The following is a 19873-nucleotide window of genomic DNA, read 5'->3' as shown; positions in this document are numbered from 1 at the left end:
ATTACAGATTGCTCTGATTGGCTGTTTCACTTTCAACAGCCAATCAGAGCGATCGTAGCCACCCCCCTGGGCTAAAGTACAACTCCCCCTGTCCCTGTAGGTCGGGTGAAATTGGAGTTAACCCTTTCACCCTGCCTGCAGGGACCCGATCCGACCATGATGCATATGCTGCGTCACAGGTCGGATTGGCACGGGTTTTCATGACGCATACGCTGTGTCAAAGGTCGGGAAGGGGTTAATGACCAAGCCAATTTTTACAATTCTGACCACTGTCGTTTTATGAAGTTATATCTCTAAAACGCTTCAACATATCACACCGATTCTGAGATTGTTTTTTCATGACATATTGTACTTCATGTTAAAAAATTTTTGATATAACTTGTGTTTACTTATGAAAAAATGGAAATTTGGCAAAAAAATTTGAACATTTTGCAATCTTCAAACTTTTAATTTTTGTACCCTTCAATCAGAGAGTGGTGTCACTCAAGATAGTTAATAAATAACATTTCCAACATGTCAACATTACATCAGCACAATTTTGGAAACATCATTTTTTTGTTAGGACATTATAAGGGCTAAAATTTGGCCAGCAATTTCTCATATTTCCAACAAAATAATTAATAAAACCATTTTTTTTAAGGATTACCTCACATTTGAAGTGAATTTGGGGGGTCAATATGACAGAAAATACCCAGAAGTGACAACATTATCAAAACTGCACCCCTCAAGGTGCGCAAAACTAAATTCGAGAAGTTTATTACCCTTCAGGTGCTTCATGAGAACTAAAGCAATGTGGAAGGAAAAAATGAACATTTTACTTTTTTCACCAAAAATTTACTTTGGAACCAAATTTTTTTTATCTTCACAAGGTTATCAGGAGAAAATGGTCCATAACATTTGTTGTGCAGTTTCTCCTGAGTACACCAATATCCGTTTGTGGGAGAAAGCCACTGTTTGGGCGCATGGCAGGGCTCAGAAAGGAGGGAGCACATTTGACTTGAACACAAAATTGGCTGGAATCACATTTGGAGACCCCCTGATTTACCTAAACCGTGGAACCCCCCAATTCTAACTCCAACCCTAACCCTAACACACCCCTAACACTAATCTCAACCCTAACGATAACCCTAACCACAGCCCTAACCTCAACACACCCCTAACTCTAATCCCAACCCTAACCACAAACCTAACCCTAACACATGCCTAATCATAATCCCAACCCTAACCATAATCCCAACCATAACCACAACCCTAACCCTAGCCCAACCCCAACTTTAGCCCAACCCTAACTTTAGCCCAATCCTAACTTTAGCCCAACCCTAAACCTAGCCCCCACCCTACACCTAGCCTAGCCCTAACCAAAACTTTAGCCCAACCCTAAATGAAGCCCAACCCTAACTTTATTCGAACCTTTACCCTAATTGAAAAATGGAAATAAATACTTTTTTTATTTTATTATTTTTACCTAAGGGGGTGATAAAGGGGAGTTTGATTTACAATCTTTTTATTTTTATCACTGTGATAGGGTCTATCACAGTGATCAAAATGAACCAATAGAAAAAATATCCTATTTTTTCCGGGTGGCGGCCGGCAGATCTCAGCAGGCGCACTACGCATGCACACGCAATTTTCATACAGGAAAAAGACGCCGCTAGCCGGGCACATCACGGGGGGGATGCAGGAGGATCCAGGGACACCGGAGGTTCCAGGGGGAATTGGGGGACCCTACTTCTCTCTCCTCTGATGTTTGATCACATCAGAGGAGAGAGAAATTAAAAGGGAAATCAGACATTTTTTTATTGCGGTCGCCGTTATTCCGTTAATAACGCCGATCGAAACACTGGGGTCAGTAAAAAACAAACCAAATTATTTTCTCTGGGGTCTCAGCTACCCCTGGTAGCAGAGACCACAGAGAAATTCCGACGCTGGGCGGCGCTATACACCTATTTCTCAGTGCCATTTAAAAGAGGCGCTGAGGCATAAGTACCCTTAACTGCAGCCGTTAAATGGTGTATCGGCTGTCATTAAGGGGTTAAACATTTGTAGAAGGGACGTTGCCCCTCTAAAAATTATACCAGTAGTATACAATTTAGATTTTTTGTTGCAAATAAATTGACTTTCATTTTGCATGCAAATGCTGTTACCACTAGTTTCATTAGATCATAAGTTGCTATTGGTTTAATTTGTTATTGGTTTCTACTGTCTGTGTCTGTGTGTAATTTGTTATTGGTTTCTACTGTGTGCGTGTGTGTGTGTGTGTGTGTGTGTGTGTATGTGTGTATATATATATATATATAATCTTAACCTATTGTCCTCATATCTTCTGTCAATGTTATTACACTGCTTTAACTTTACTTTGTCATTGTGACGATTAATTAGACTGTTTGCAGATATCTTATGGCATGAGGCACCTGTCACAAACTCACTGGAGCACAAAGAGAATATGATCTGTTTTGCAAATTCCAGAATTACTGCAAAATGTATCTTTACAATCACGCATAAAGCATTCTTACTTTTCAAATAGTAAAACTAGTTTCACAACATTAAAAGAGCATAAATGAATTACTAGGGAAAAAAAAAGAAAATTGTGATATGAGATGAATCCCCAGGGTTAGGGTTAGAGTTAGAAATGGGGGGTTTCCACTGTTTAGGCACATCAGGGGCTCTCCAAACGCGGCATGGCGTCCGATCTCAATTCCAGCCAATTCTGCATTGAAAAAGTAAAACGGTACTCCTTCAATTCCAAGCTCTGCCGTTCGCCCAAACAGTGGTTTACCCCCACATATGGGGCATCAGTGTGTTGAGGAGAGCCATAAGATCAAATACTTAATTAACCTCAAGACCTAAGAGGTTGAGAGAAGTGACCCATAACGTGTATTGTTTAACCTTACATAAGCTTTCTCAGATCAAAGTGAGACCATAAAGATGGCTGCCATTTCCTGTATCAGCACACTATGTGCTGATATCCAAGATAACGCCCACCCTGATGACCTTATGGACCAACCCACAGTGACGCCCACCTTGATGACCTCATGGACCAACCCACCCTGATGACCTCATGGGTCCGCCCATGGACTTGCTCATTGCCCAACCCACTAACCGATGGAATACATCCAATAACTCCCATTTTAAAGCTAACTGAGCCCCCCTTACAGGGGATATATAAATCTGTGTCCTGACTGAATAAAGCCCCTTGGAGCTGAGCCATATATTGATCATGGTTTACATCTGACTGTGTTGTCATTTGTTATTTCTTTGGTGCGCACCTGATCAATATCCATTAGGCCAGGAGTAGGCAACTGAAGTGAACATTTTATTAATTGTTCAACCTAACAAGTGTACTCAGGACAAATTGGACAACAACTCTTGTTGTCCAATTTCTCCTGTTTCCCTTGGGAAAATAAAGAACTGGGGATAAAAAAAATCATTTTTGTGGAAAAAAAAAAGATTTTTTATTTTCACGGCTCAGCGTTATAAACTTTAGTGAAACACTTGGGGTTCAAAGTTCTCACAACACATCTAGATAAGTTCCTTGGGGGATCTTGTTTCCAATATGGGATCACTTGTGTGGGTTTTCTACTGTTTAGGTACATCAAGGGCTCTGCAAGCGCAACATGACGCCGGCAGACCATTCCATCAAAGTCTGCATTCTAAAAAGGCGCTCCTTCTGAGCTCTGCCATGTGCCCAAACGGTGGTTACTTTCCACATATGGGGTATCAGCGTACTCAGGACAAATTGCACAACAACTTTTGGTGTCCACTTTCTCCTGATACCCTTGGGAAAATAAAAAATTGGGGGTGAAAAGATTATTTTTGTGAAAAAATATGATTTTTTTATTTTTACGCTCAACATTATAAACTTCTGTGAAGCACCTGGGGGTTCAAAGTGCTCACCACACATGTAGATAAGTTCCTTAGCAGGTCTACTTTCCAAAATGGTTTCAATTGTGGGGGCTTCCACTGTTTAGGAACATCAGGGGCTCTCCAAACGCGACATGGCGTCCAATCTCAATTCCAGCCAATTTTGCATTGAAAAAGTCAAACAGCGCTCCTTCTCTTCAGAGCTCTGCCATGCGCCCAAACAGAGGTTTACCCCCACATATGGGGTATCAGCACACTTAGGACAAATTGTACAACAACTTTAGGAGTCCAATTTCTCCTGCTACCCTTGGTAAAATAAAACAAATAGGATCTGAAGTAATTTTTTTGTGAAAAAAGTTAAATCTTCATTTAAAAAAAAAAACGTTCCAAAAACTCCTGTGAAGCACCTGAATGGTTAATAAACTTCTTGAATGTGGTTTGAATACCTTGAGGGGTGCATCTTTTAGAATGGTGTCATATTTGGATATTTTCTATCATATTGGCCCCTCAAAGTCACTTCAAATGTGATGTGGTCTCTAAGAAAAATGGTTTTGTAAAATTTGTTGAAAAAATGAGAAATCTATGGTCAACTTTTAACCCTTATAACATCCCAACAAAAAAAAATGTGGGTTCCAAAATTGTGCTTATGTAAAATAGACATGTGGGAAATGTTATTTCTTAACTATTTTGTGTGATATAACTCTCTGATTTAAGGGCATAAAAAATTAAAGTTGGAAAATTGCAAAATTTTCTAAATTTTGGCCAAATTTCTGTTTTTTTTTCACAAAAAATTGCAAGTCATATCAAGGAAATTTTACTGCTATCATAAAGTACAATATGTCAAGAGGAAACAGTCTCAGAATCAGTGGGATCCGTTGAAGCGTTCCATAGTTATTACCTCAAAGTGACAGTGGTCAGAAGTGTAAAAATTGGCAGGGTCAGAAAGGTGACAACAGGCTGGGTCTTGAAGAGGTTAAATTATTCACTCTTTGCTTCATTGCAGACATTTGGTAAATTCAAAAAAGTTCATTTTTTTCCCATTAGTGTACACTCTGCACCCCATCTTGACTGGAAGAAAAACAGAAATGTAGACATATTTGCAAATATAATAAAAAAAGAAAAACTGAAACATCACATGGTCATAAGTATTCAGACCCTCTGCTCAGACGCTCATATTTAAGTCGCAGGCTGTCCATGTCCTTGTGATCCTCCTTGAGATGGTTCTACTCCTTCATTGGAGGTCAGCTGTGTTTAAATAAACTGATAGGACTTGATTTGGAAAGGCACACCTGTCTATATAAAACCTCACAGCGCACAGTGCATGTAAGACCAAATGAGAATCATGAGGTCAAAGGAACTAACCAAGGAGCTCAGAGACAGAATTGTGGCAAGGCACAGATCTGGCTAAGGTTACAGCAGTACTCAAGGTTCCTAAGAGCACAGTGGCCTCCATAATCCTTAAATGGAAGAAGTTTGGGACCATCAGAAGTCTTCCTAGAGCTGGCTGTTCAGACAAACTGAGCAATCGTGGATGAAGAGCCTTGGTGAGAGAGATAAAGAAGAACCCCAAGATAACTGTGGCTGAGCTCCCGAGATGCAGTAGGGAGATGGGAGAAAGTTCCACAAAGTCAACTATCACAGCAGCCCTCCACCAGTCGAGCCTTAATGGCAGTGTGGCTTGACGGAAGCCTCTCCCCAGTGCAAGACATATGAAAGCCTGCATAGAGATTGCTAAAAAAAAACACATGAAGGATTTCCAGAATATGAGAAATAAGGTTCTCTGGTCTGATGAGATGAAGATGGACCTTTTTGGTGATAATTTTAAGCGGTATGTGTGGAGAAAGCCAGGCATTGCCCATCACCTGCCCAATACAATCCCAACAGTGAAACATGGTGGTGGCAGCATCATGCTATGGGGGTGTTTTTTAGCTGCAGGGACAGGATGACTGGTTGCCATTGAAGGAAACATGAATGCGGCCAAGTAGAGAGATATCCTGGATGAAAACCTCTTCCAGAGTGCTCTGCACCTCAGATGTATCCGATCGTTCACCTTCCAACAAGACAATGACCCTAAGCACACAGCTAAAATAACAAAGGAGTGGCTTCAGAACAACTCTGTGACCATTCTTGACTGGCCCAGCCAGAGCGCTGACCTAAACCCAATTGAGCATCTCTGGAGAGACCTGAAAATGGCTGTCCACCAACGTTCACCATCCAACCTGACGGAAATGGAGAGGATCTGCAAGGAAGAATGGCACAGGATCCCCAAATCCAGGGGTGAAAACGTGTTGCATCATTCCCTAGAAGACTCATGGCTGTACTAGCTCAAAAGGGGGCTTCTACGCAATACTGAGCAAAGAATCTGAATACTTATGACAATGTGTTATTTCAGTTTTTTTCAGTCTTTTTTAATAAATTTGCAAAAATTAATACATTTTTGGGCTTTTTTCAGTCAAGATGCGGTGCAGAGTGTACATTTAATGAGGAAAAAAAATCAACATTTTTTAATTTATCAAATGGCTGCAATGAAACAGAGTGAAAAATTTAAAGGGGTCTGAATACTTTCTGTACCCACTGTATATATCTATTCTATTCTAACCTGTCACATTGTGATATTACTGTACGCGGCACATGAATTGCTGGCTTTTCAAATGCGATCAGTGTGTATAGATGCACTGCGCAAGGTCCGAGTGCTGTGTGATTTTTTACTCGCACCCATTGACTTCTATTGCGGGATTCGATCTGATTTCTGATTACAATCTCAGCATGCTGCGAGTTTTTTCCAGTCCGATTGTGATCCGATCTGAGCTCGAAAAAAAAAAACGCAGATGAACACACAATGATAGAATAACATTGGTCCGAATGCAATTTGATTTTTTATCGGATTGCATTCATCCGATTTCGCTACAAGTGGGAATGAGTCCTAACAGCTAAAATCCTGATTTAAAGATACATTTCATACCTACAAACCTGATTGAAACATTATTTTCTAATTATAGCTTTCCTCTAAGTAAAAGGAGTAAGCAATTCACATCTGAAGTGGATCATTAGTTTTCTCTAAAGAACGCTCTTCTCCCCTCTACCTTGCACCCAAAGCCAAGGCACCATACTTTAACAGTATAAGTTTTATCTGTATCTGGTTTTCTCTAATACACTGCAAGACTATTACCACATCTTATTTTTGTATTTGCTTTTAATGATGAATCATATTAACTTGAATCTGGTTTTGTTTCATTCTAAAAGAAATATGTAAACAGATCATGTCAGGCAAACATTGTGAAAGCCAATGACTATAGTAGCTTAAAGGGAATTTAAGAGAATTACCTATTGTTTATATCAGGCTTTTGTGTTACGTGTAAACTTCGAATGATCTGTCATATCTGGATAGACAAAAACTTTGTATGCTTAGAATTCAGCTGACTTATGCTGTTATATTTGCTTAACCTTAATAGGATCAAAGAAATTCACAGAGATTTATTTACGGTAGGTTAAAAAAACAGAAATTGACCCACAAATAAACCTTTACTATACATCAACTGTAATATGATATGGTTAGAAATCCAATTGTAATAACAGAAAAGAAGGTACTTTTTATCACTATTTTGTACTATATAGTTAAGGGAAAATAACCTACCGTAAATCAGATTAGCATCAACAGCAACCAAGTTCTTGGGGTATTACAACCATATGCTATATTGTTTGGATTCATGACACAAAAATAATAAAATCCTATAAAAATGAATAAGTTTGTTTAGCTGTTTGTTTAGAAAAGCAATTCATGGAAATGAGTGAAGTTACACATGGGTCCACAAGAGGGAACTATTGTATAATTAACAAGATAAGTGAAACTATTATTTGCGCTTCATGTACTGTAGATTAATTTTTTCCCGGGTGGGGGGTTGGGGCTGGGGTCACTTCTTAAAAAGTGAATATAAAGTGCACAACAAATAAATACCCTCCTTTGAAATGAAATATAGATACACCCCATTATCACAACTGATGCTACATCTTTGGCATCACATAAGCTAAGGTCTGTTTCATATCTTTATTTTACTTATTATGTTTTTCAGTTTTATTGTTTTTTTTTTATATATATATACACTGACTTATACAATGACCACTGCCTCCTTTTTTTCAAGCTGAATATTTAATCTTGTACTCTCAAAGAAGGAGAAAGTGCACTTCCCTGTGAAGGAAATGCAAATATATTTAACAGAAATGTATTTCATCCTCATTGTCTTTAAACTGAAATGGTTTCAAACAAGCATATCAAAAGCAATTTATGAGCCAGTAAGAAAAGTGAACATAGAAGTCTCAAAGTGACACATGACTACTTAATTTATGAAAAATCTTCTCAGCTTCATTCTGCATATGTATGCACTCAAATCTCATAAACTTAAATGGAATCTGTCACCACATTTGTAATATCTAAAATATTAACATGGACATACAGGTTATAGACTGCTGAAAAGTGTGATACCATATCAGATGACTTGTTGTGTGTAGTCAAATATGTATTGGTATGGATGTATGACCAGCAGTAAATTAATGTATGTCCTTAGATTGCAGCACTCACAAAGGTCATTACCTATGTTATCCTGAGCAGGCAGTCTCCTGGTCTCCAGTCACCCCAAGGGTGATTTCCTGAGAACACACAAAGTGGAAACACTTCGCACCTTCTGACTCTTTTGAAGAAAGACACCAATTGCAGCCCCAAACTATTTACTATGAGAAAGGTCACACAAATAGTGTTCAAAGAAAAATAATGTATTCATTGGTAATGTGACGCCCAGGAGACCGGGATACCCAGGACCGGACCAATGGAGTCTGTCTCTTGAGGGGGATGTCACGGGTGGCTTGACCCGGTGCTGTGGCCTCAGGCAATGCACAGTGTAAGGGGTATCATGAGGGGACAGGCACTTACTTGATCAGCAGCAGGTTCTCCCAGCGGTGACGATCTCGATCCTGGATAGATGGCTATTGTCCAAATGAAAGACTGAGGCACTGAAACGTTTAACCAGTTTACTTTAACATAAAAGGATTTACAACCAGTCCTGTCACCGGAGTCTGTATGGGAACTCTGAGTTACTTTGACCCTGCCGGGGTCTTCGCCTCTTATTGTGCGCAATTTCTGTGTGGCCCTGCTGCTGTATGTGAACTGGCTGCCGGCCCAATCTGTCCCCTCCGGGTCCTGGTTCGACGGGCAACCCGAGTCCTTTTATCGGTTTACCCCCTCTGGGAGTACCGCTGAACTCTGTGTCTGTTGCTGCATCCGACCCTAGTGAAGCTGATATCACCTCACGTTTTTCCGGTTGCTGTATTATATATAATGAATACAGCCACGGATCCGGTATCCGTCTTTGCGCCTGTTCTGGGTAGTGATTAATGCTACCCGGTTCTCACAATGTCCTTTTTCTCTATCCCTCTTCTCCTCAGGCCGGTGATTTAGGCCTGGTAACAGTCACAGGGCTGTTAGAGATTCAACTGTATGACCTCTCACTATCAGCTCCTTGGCCCAACTGCCATTTCTTCTCTCAGACCAGAATGGATCAAGGGGAGTCTCTGGAGCTCCCCCTTCTGGCCGGAGGTGGTAGTGCAGTCTTGCTATTTTAGTATTTGTACTTACTGTCAGTAACTATTTTTGTGGCAAATACCCCTAGGGGTGCCACATTCCCCCTTAGTTAAGAACAGTACTCCGGGACTGTGGGAAAATAACATTTTGAAATAACAATTAATATGTACAGAGTCTTAAAAATGAAAAGTTACAAAAACCACTCAAGGAAACAAAAATAGAGTTCTGTAAAAAGTCACTTCAAATAGCGTCCATTAATACAGTTCTATCCTTGAAGGTATTAGGAACGGCACTGTACTTAGTGTCCAGGAATTTAGTTCCATTTTTCCAACGGAGTTATCAATATAAAGTCTAAAGAAAGTTCAAAAAGAGCAAAAAGCAAAGTTCAAAAAGCAGTCTTTCCGGAGCTTTGATTTAGTGCCTCCGGGCTGATAAAAAGTTCAAGAATATGCAATAAGTTCATACAGACAAGTCTCTGTAGGCACTGGGCTTAAACGTTGCAGACTGATAGCAATGACTATACTACATTTTCTGTTTAACTATATACGGCATAACATATATACAATTCACATTATGAGCTTTATAGTTGGTAATCTGCATACCTGGCCGGTAATTGACCCTGGGTACTACGCTGTGATCTACGTAATAGCGGTGTCTCTTCATGTGGTGTACTACTGTCTACTGCGGATGTAGTATCTGCCCGCTCTGCTAAAGATAATTCCACGACTATGGAGTTGGCAAGTCCACCGTGAATGGGATTACTCTGACCAGGAATCTGTTCTTCCTGGCCTGGAACCTCCTGTAGTACGGGGTCAGCCTCTTCCTGTCTTGGGACTTCTGGTATTGGGTTCGGTGTTGGGTAAAAGGCCACCATGGGAACCACTACTGCACCATGGTATGTTAGTAGGGTTTTGGGAAAGTCTCCTATACAGGTGTGATACACTTCCTCTTCTTTTTCCTTTACTGGTTGAACCTGTATGGGTTGAATAACTTCTGGTTCTGGCTGGACAACGTCTGGCTCTTTCAATGCTTCCGGACATAATTTAAGATTGTCTCTTGACACTAGTACAGATGTTAAGCCTCCGTTTTTGCTAATGAGACACATTTTAGGATTATCCACTCTTGTTGGTAAAACTGTGTAGGGTACGGCTTCCCACTGATTGTCCAGTTCATTGGTTCGACGATTTCTCTTGAGCACTTGGTCACCCGGTCTTAATGGGGTCGCTAGAGCATTCTGGTTGAAAGTTCGCTCTTGTCTTTCTCTAGTTTGCTGAAGGCTTCTTTCCACACTCTCTTGCACTTGGCGATACTGCTTTTGCCGTATGATATCCCAATTGGAGTCTTGAACTTCTGCGTCTGGTTTCAGAATTCCCATTTCTAGATCGATTGGTAATTGGCCGGGTCTTGCACGCATAAGGTAAGCTGGGGTGCAGTTGGTGGAGCTCACCGGGACATGATTATACAGATCCACCAAGTCAGGCAATTTCTCTGGCCATTGATTCCTTTCTGTCTCAGGTAAAGTCTTTAGTAGGTCTATTACAATATGGTTCATCTTCTCGCATAAGCCGTTTGTTTGTGGATGATAGGCCGTCGTCCGGATCTTTTTGCAACCATACATATTACAGAATTCTCTGAAGATCTCTGATTCAAAGGCTGTACCTTGGTCGGTGAGAACCTGTTCCGGATATCCATGGGGTCTACAAAAGTACGTTTGGAACGCTTTGGCTGCTGTTTTTGCTGTCAGATCTTTTACGGGTACTACTACCAAGAAACGTGAATAATGGTCCACGATGGTCAAGGCATAGACATAGCCGGACCGGCTTGGTGTCAACTTCACGTGGTCCATGGCTACAAGTTCAAGTGGTTGTTTGGTGATTATGGGCTGCAGTGGTGCTCTTTGGTTCTTTTGATCGTTTCTTCTGAGGTTGCACGGGCCACAATTTCTGCACCACTGTTCGATTGATTTTCTCATCCCGACCCAATAAAATCTTTCTCTTAGAAGTACTTCTAACTTTTTCCAACCGAAGTGACCAGCACCATTATGGTAAGCTTCGAGGACCATCTTCACATCTTGTTTAGGCACAATAATCTGCCAAACCAATTCATGTGTTTTCGGATTGGTGTATCTTCTACAGAGCTTCCCTTGATACAGGAACATTTTGCCTCTCTCTTTCCAGAGTTGATGCGTCTCTTCTGGGGCATCCTCATAGGGATATGCACTTTGCTCAGTCAACAGTTCCTTCACCAACTTCACAGCCGGATTGCTGTCTTGGGTGTCAGCCCATCTATGGTGTGCTAACGGATTAAAATTCACCTCTTGTTGTTTCTGATAGGTACTTGACTGATGATGTTTTGCCTTGGGACGATGGAAGGCTGGTAGTTCAATTTCTTCAAGCTCCCCCGTTTCCTCTTCTACATCTCTCAAGTGTGGCATCCGGGATAGGGCATCGGCATTTCCATTCTTGCGACCTGCTCGATACTTGATTATGAAGTTGTAATTAGATAACCGGGCTATCCATCGCTGTTCTAACGCACCTAATTTGGCTGTGTCCAGGTGGGTCAACGGATTGTTGTCAGTATAGACAATAAATTCTGCAGCGGCCAGATAGTGTTTGAAACGCTCCGTCACAGCCCAAACTACTGCCAGTAGTTCCAATTTGAAGGAGCTGTAATTTTCTGAATTTCTTTCAGTAGGCCGGAGCTTTCTACTTGCAAAGGCGATGACTGTCTCCCGACCTTCTTGCTTTTGTGACAGCACCGCTCCTAGTCCCACATTACTGGCATCGGTGTAGAGGATGAAAGGTTTATGGTAATCTGGGTATGCCAGAACCTCTTCTCCGGTTAGTGCCTTCTTTAGTTGTTCAAAGGAGTCTTCCCTTTCGTCGTTCCACTGAAAAGGAGGGTTTCGGTTTGAAGGTTTCTTCGTCTGCCCTACCAAGGTGTCTTGCAAGGGTGCTGCCAACTTGGTAAATCCTTTTATAAATCTGCGATAGTAACCCACCAATCCCAGGAATTGTCTCACTTCTTTTGCGCTGGTAGGTCTTGGCCAATCCCTTATGGCGCTTATTTTCTCGGGATCTGGTGCTACTCCCTCCGAACTCACGATGTGTCCCAGGTACTGTACCTTTGGCTTGAGAAGGTGACATTTGGATGGCTTGACTTTCATGCCATACCTGGATAAGGCTTCGAACACTTCTGCCAGGTCTATTAAGTGTTGTTCGTAAGTCTTTGAGTAGACGATCACATCATCTAGGTACAGGAGGACGGTCTCGAAGTTCTTGTGTCCGAGGCAGCATTCCATCAGCCGCTGGAAGGTACCGGATGCGTTGCAGAGTCCGAACGGCATGCGATTAAATTCACATAGACCCATTGGTGTGGTGAATGCCGTCTTTTCCTTATCTCTCTCAGCCACAGGGACTTGCCAATACCCGCTTGTTAAGTCTAAGGTGGAAAAATAATTAGCAGATTTCAAAGCAGTTAAGGAGTCTTCTATCCTAGGCAAGGGGTAGGCGTCTTTATGGGTGATGTTATTAATCTTCCGGTAGTCTACGCACATTCTCATGGTTCCGTCCTTTTTTTTGACAATCACTAGAGGGGCCGCCCAGGGGCTATAGCTGTCTCTTATTACCCCGGCCTGTTTCATTTCCCTCAGCATATCTTTTGCACATTGATAGTGAGCGGGCGGTATGGGTCTATATCTTTCTTTTATTGGGGGATGGTCACCTGTGGGGATTGTGTGTTCTACCCCTTCTATCCGTCCGAAGTCCAATGGGTGTTTACTGAAGACTTGTTCATATTCCGTCACTAGCCTATACACCCCTTGTTTTTGATGGGTAGGTGTTGAATTTATGCCCACGTGTAGCTGTTGGCACCAATCCTCCATTTCTCCATCTGAGCCATTGCCTTCCACCTGACAGGTTGGTTCTAAGGGCTCAATGGTTGTGATGGCATTGTTGTCAACAGTATATAGCTTTGCCATTGTAGCATACCTTGGCAAAGTGACCTCTTCCTCTCCACAGTTCAAAAGTCGTACCGGCACTCGTCCCCGGTGTACCTCGACTATCCCTCGTGCTGTGAGTATAGTGGGCCTGCTGTCGGTGTACACTGGTTCTATTAAGGCTTGATAATCTCGTCCCTTAGTACCAATGGCTGCTCTACACCATACCAGCATTTCTGTTTTTGGTGGGATTACAATAGACGTTGGATCACTTACCCTCACACTGCCGATTTCTCCACCTGCAACTTCTACCTGTTGCCTTAACATCAATACTTTGATTTCCCTCCGGAGAACTCTCTGCTGGCAGGATTGGGCAGTTTCAGCAATTTGCTGTAAGACAGAAATGACTTCGGAAAAGCAGTTCTCTAACACATTCATTCCTATCAATACAGTTGGTTCACAGTTCCGCCGGTCAACATCAACAACAATTATACCCTGTTTCTTCAATTCTACTTTACCAATCTTTATGGTCATCTCCCTGAATCCTAGTTTCGGTACCAACTTACCATTACTGGCCCATAAATCTAGTTCAACATCAGAGGGCCCTTTATCAGTATCTGCATCAGCCCAGTACCTCTTATAAAGGATATACGGTATAGATGAAATCTGGGAACCTGTGTCCAGCAAAGCGTTGAGGGGCATTCCGTCCAGCACGATAGGGATAATGGGTCGTCCTCCGATGTACCTGTCGTGACAGGGTGTTGGGCCTTGAAAGTTCATTCCTGCGAAGCGGCCCGCATTCCCAGGGGATTCCCGTTTAAATCACAATCTCGTGCAAAGTGGCCCGGCTGCTGGCAACGGCGGCAAATGGGCTGTCCATCCGGTTGGTAGCGGTCGCGGGGTCGTCCTCTCCATGTCGGGTATCTCATCCATGGAACATCCTCTCTACAGTTTGCCAACTCCATCTTGTGTCCTCTCATCTCCTGCATGGTTTTAGCCATTGAAGCAACAACATCAGCTAAAGAGTCAAGCTTTTGTTGAAGAGCCTCATTAGTACTGGGCCCCAGGGGCTTAGCAATGGCCCCAGACATAGCTGATGTCACTGGCACTCCCTGTTGTTGAGGTGCCTCTGCCATGGGTTGCGCAGGATCCTGATCCCGAGGTGCTTCTGCCAGCTGGAGACGTATAGCGCTCTCCTTTAATTGGGCAAATGTCAATTCAGGGTTCTTAAAAACAAGCATGCTCACATGCCCCCGGTGAGAACGGGTGTAGAGTCCCTCAATAAATTGATCTCTTAGCAGTTTATCCGCTCCGGTGTTAAAAATGGGTTCAGCCAGTGTAAGTGATTTAAGGGCTTCCTGCAGGTTTAAGGCAAAGTCTCTCACGCCCTCATTAGCTTTTTGTTTGCAACTAAAGAATCGTATTTTAGCTTTGCTGCTGGCCGTGGTTTCAAATGTAGCTTTTAATCCAGCAAATATGCGTTCAACAGTGCCTTTTAGATCAGCTGCCCATGCTGTGACTTCTCGCTTAGCATGGCCACTTAACTCCATCATCAGGAGACTAACACGCTGAACTTCACCCACAGGGAACATGTCAAAATGGGCCAGCATCTTTTCTCTGAAATCGTCAAGGGTATTAGGCTCACCTTCATACATTGGAAGCCATGGGCCACCCGGGGTATATGGCATCAGCACCGGCATGATGGACGCCACTCCTTGCACCGCTGCGCTGCCGGACTCTCTATTGACACTCTGTCTTTCAGCTGCATTAGCGTCGCCGGGTGCTGCGGCGTCTCCGTGCTGCGACATACTGTGCCCCCTTAGTTAATCCGGACCCTTCCGGTCCTCCGCTTCCGTCGGGATAGTGTAGATTCGTTCCGCTGTGCAGCAGGATCGATTTTCCCCTTGCTCTGATGTCAGAGCGCTCAGCTTGGTGCCGCCCACAATGACACGCCCCCTGCTGCTCCCACCCACCGCGCTCTGTAATGGCGGATTCTGAAGTTTTTCAGTTAGACTGGGGCTCAGGTGATGGCGTAGCTCAATTAACAGTCTCGTGCCTAACGGTTATGAAGTGATTACCTCAGGGGATGGCGGCCATCTTTACTCCATTATAACCAATGGGGAAAAGTCACTTTCAATAGTTTTCAATGGGGAATGGATTTTTCTTTAATAAAGTCAATTTTCAAGATTTTTCACCCCAGTTTTCACAGTTTTGGGCTCCAATCACGGCACACAATACCCGGTATACGGGCTGGCTAGATCCTGTTCGTGACGCCAATTGTGACGCCCAGGAGACCGGGATACCCAGCACCGGACCAATGGAGTCTGTCTCTTGAGGGGGATGTCACGGGTGGCTTGACCCGGTGCTGTGGCCTCAGGCAATGCACAGTGTAAGGGGTATCATGAGGGGACAGGCACTTACTTGATCAGCAGCAGGTTCTCCCAGCGGTGACGATCTCGATCCTGGATAGATGGCTATTGTCCAAATGAAAGACTGAGGCACTGAAACGTTTAACCAGTTTACTTTAACATAAAAGGATTTACAACCAGTCCTGTCACCGGAGTCTGTATGGGAACTCTGAGTTACTTTGACCCTGCCGGGGTCTTCGCCTCTTATTGTGCGCAATTTCTGTGTGGCCCTGCTGCTGTATGTGAACTGGCTGCCGGCCCAATCTGTCCCCTCCGGGTCCTGGTTCGACGGGCAACCCGAGTCCTTTTATCGGTTTACCCCCTCTGGGAGTACCGCTGAACTCTGTGTCTGTTGCTGCATCCGACCCTAGTGAAGCTGATATCACCTCACGTGTTTCCGGTTGCTGTATTATATATAATGAATACAGCCACGGATCCGGTATCCGTCTTTGCGCCTGTTCTGGGTAGTGATTAATGCTACCCGGTTCTCACAATGTCCTTTTTCTCTATCCCTCTTCTCCTCAGGCCGGTGATTTAGGCCTGGTAACAGTCACAGGGCTGTTAGAGATTCAACTGTATGACCTCTCACTATCAGCTCCTTGGCCCAACTGCCATTTCTTCTCTCAGACCAGAATGGATCAAGGGGAGTCTCTGGAGCTCCCCCTTCTGGCCGGAGGTGGTAGTGCAGTCTTGCTATTTTAGTATTTGTACTTACTGTCAGTAACTATTTTTGTGGCAAATACCCCTAGGGGTGCCACAGTAAAATAGCCAGGATCCAGTCACGTGCTGAGAGGCAGATACGTGACAAATTGGTGGCAGAGTGGTGGGATAGAATTTATTTCTATTAGAGCATTAGTGCATGGTTTAAGCAATTATTCCCTGAATTAAAGAATTGGCTTCCTTGTGAGGAGCGCACCAGTTCTACAAGTTTCAACTCAGTGCTTACTTAGACATACTTGCAAACCTTCCCTTCCCCGTTTTTCTTTTCTGTCTTTAATTTGGCAAAAGGCTGTTCATTGATATGGTAGCCCTGTACAAGAAGCAGAACAAAGAGGCTCTGAGTGACCTCTGTGAGCAGAGAGGAATAGAGACGGCTGACAACTCCAAGGAACTGCTGATATGCGCCTTGGTCGAGCAGGACATACAGCAAAATACTGAAGCTTCTGGGCAAGGAGGGAATCCACCTTAGAGAGACCCAGCAATGCCAGCTCTTGCACCAGAGATACCTGATAGGGAGAAATGCCCAACTACAACTTCAAAGCCGTCTGGGCCTCACCTTCTGTCCTGTTTGTGGCTGGCTCTGATGCGAGGACCAATGAGAACTGTCAATCTGTCACTGTAGGCAATAAAGTCACGATTGGTCCCAGAGACACTGGGGCAGAGGTGACTCTGGTGTGCCCAGCAATGGTAAACCCTGCCGATATCATACCAGGAAAGACCATGTCTATAACCGGGATTAGAAGTGTCAGCCCTGCCATGCCCATTGCCTGTGTGTACCTGGACTGGGGAGCAGGGAAAGGACTAAGAAGTGGGGGTATCAGAAACTATTCCCACCAATGTGCTGCTAGGCACAGACCTTGGGAGGATGGTGTCCCACTATGTCCTTCCATTGCAAGTAAATGCTACAGAGAAGGTGGAAGCAAGTGACCCACCTGAGATCCCGTGCGAGGAGGGAAAATTTACCAATGCATAGGAATGTACATATGTGGTCGCTGTGACCCGGAGGCAGGCTGCCGCTCAGACTCAACCCCAGAGATTAGTGGATGAGCCTCAAGTAGAACCGCCAAATAAGGAGGGCCATACTATGGCCCGGGAGCCTCCTCACATGGCAGACCCACCAAGGTCCCTGATAACCGACACTGAAGACTCAGCTTCAGGTCAGAGACTGGCACACTAGGCCAGAGAAAGCAGACGGACAGTCAGAGCTTCCAGGAGGCATTGCGGACAGATGTCAGTCTGGAGAAGCTCAGATGTCTTACAGACCAACCCCCTGCTGCTTCTGTTAAAGAGAGAATATGCTGGGATCAGGGCAGACTGTATAAAAGACTCTGCCTATGGATACTACAGAACCTTGGGACTGTGAAAAGCAACTGCACATTCCTTATCTTTTTAGGGAACAATTATTGAGAATTGCTCATGAGATTCCGCTGGCCGGACACCTTGGAATACAAGAGACTAAAGGTACCGTCACACTTAGCGACGCTGCAGCGATACCGACAACGATCCAGATCGCTGCAGCGTCGCTGTTTGGTCGCTGGAGAGCTGTCACACAGACCGCTCTCCAGTGACCAACAATGCCGGTAACCAGGGTAAACATCGGGTTACTAAGCGCAGGGCCGCGCTTAGTAACCCGATGTTTACCCTGGTTACCATCCTAAAAGTAAAAAAAAACAAACAACACATACTTACCTACAGCCGTCTGTCCTCCAGCGCTGTGCTCTGCACTCCTCCTGTACTGGCTGTGTGAGCACAGCGGCCGGAAAGCAGAGCGGTGAGGTCACCGCTCTGCTTTCCGGCTGACCGACGCTCACAGACAGTACAGGAGGAGAGCAGAGCGCAGCGCTGGAGGACAGACGGCTGTAGGTAAGTATGTAGTGTTTGTTTTTTTTTACTTTTAGGATGGTAACCAGGGTAAACATCGGGTTACTAAGCGCGGCCCTGCGCTTAGTTACCCGATGTTTACCCTGGTTACCAGCGAAGACATCGCTGAATCGGTGTCACACACGCCGATTCAGCGATGTCTACGGGGAGTCCAGCGACCAAATAAAGTTCTGGACTTTCTTCCCCGACCAGCGACAGCACAGCACGGGCCTGATCGCTGCTGTCTGTCACATTGAACGATATCGCTAGCGAGGACGCTGCAACGTCACGGATCGCTAGCGATATCGTCTAGTGTGACGGTACCTTAAAGCTCGCCTGACACATATCTTTTATTGGCCCAAGATGGGGACAGATATAGTCAATTACTGTCGCTCCTGTGTAGTTTGTGAGAGAGTTGGAAAGTCCGGGAATATACAGAAAGCCCCATTGATACCACAGCCAGTAATCGATAAGCCTTTCCAATGAGTAGCCATGGATATCATAGGGCCACTCGCAATACCTAGCAGCTCTGGCAAAAAGTTCATCTTCACAGTGGTGGACTATGCAACACGATATCCGGAAGCTATGGCACTCTCCTCCATCCGAGCAGACAAAGTGGCGGATGCTTTACTGACTATCATCCCCAAAACAACAGACTCTGCATGCATTTTAACAGGACATTAAAACAAATGCTCAAAATGCGGGTGGAGACAGAAGGAAGAGACTGGGAGCGGTACCTCCCCCATCTGTTGTTTGCATACAGAGAGGGACCCCAGGCGTCTACAGGATTCTCCCCCTTTGAACTGGTATATGGGAGGAGGGTCAGGTGGCCACTTGATTTGATTAAGGACTGTTGGGAGGGCGACCCCAAAACTACGGGAGCCTCGGTGGTTGAGTATGTACTGCGACTCAGAGAAAGAATGCAAAAACACAGCAATCTGGCCCATGAGAACGTGACCCAGGCCCAAATCAGGGTACAGGTTATTTGGGACAGTGGGAAATGGCTTAGATAGAGTCTGATATTACAGCAATATGATTTTACAATTCAGCATAAGAATGGAATCGATCACGGCAATGCTGATGGCTTATTTTGCCAAGGCGGGGGCAGAACCAGATACGCGCTTGGGAGCTCAGCTGTAAGTCAACCCCCATGCACGTTCATAAGAAGGGAGGTGTAATGAAATATGTATTGGTATGGATGTATGACCAGTAGTAAATTAACATCTGTTCTTAGACTTCAGCTCTCACAAAGGACATGACCTATGTTATTCTGAGCAGCAAATAATTGTAATTATTTATGGGTAACCTAATTCAAAGAATATGGTTATTAATCTAAACACAGCACCCATAGTAACAATATGTACCAAATCCAGACTAACTGTAATATATAAATTATAAGAAAGCAGAAGAAAAGCACAGTCATAAGGTCCAAAGTGATGTATGAAACTTACAAAAATCTTTATTAATATACAAAAAGGTAAAAGGGGCAAAAATGTGCACACAGAACCAGCATTC

The sequence above is a fragment of the Ranitomeya imitator genome, chromosome 2, assembly GCF_032444005.1.
Source record: "Ranitomeya imitator isolate aRanImi1 chromosome 2, aRanImi1.pri, whole genome shotgun sequence".
Classification (NCBI taxonomy): domain Eukaryota; kingdom Metazoa; phylum Chordata; class Amphibia; order Anura; family Dendrobatidae; genus Ranitomeya; species Ranitomeya imitator.
The sequence above is the reverse complement of the archived record's forward strand: the minus strand, read 5'-3'. Positions refer to the sequence as shown.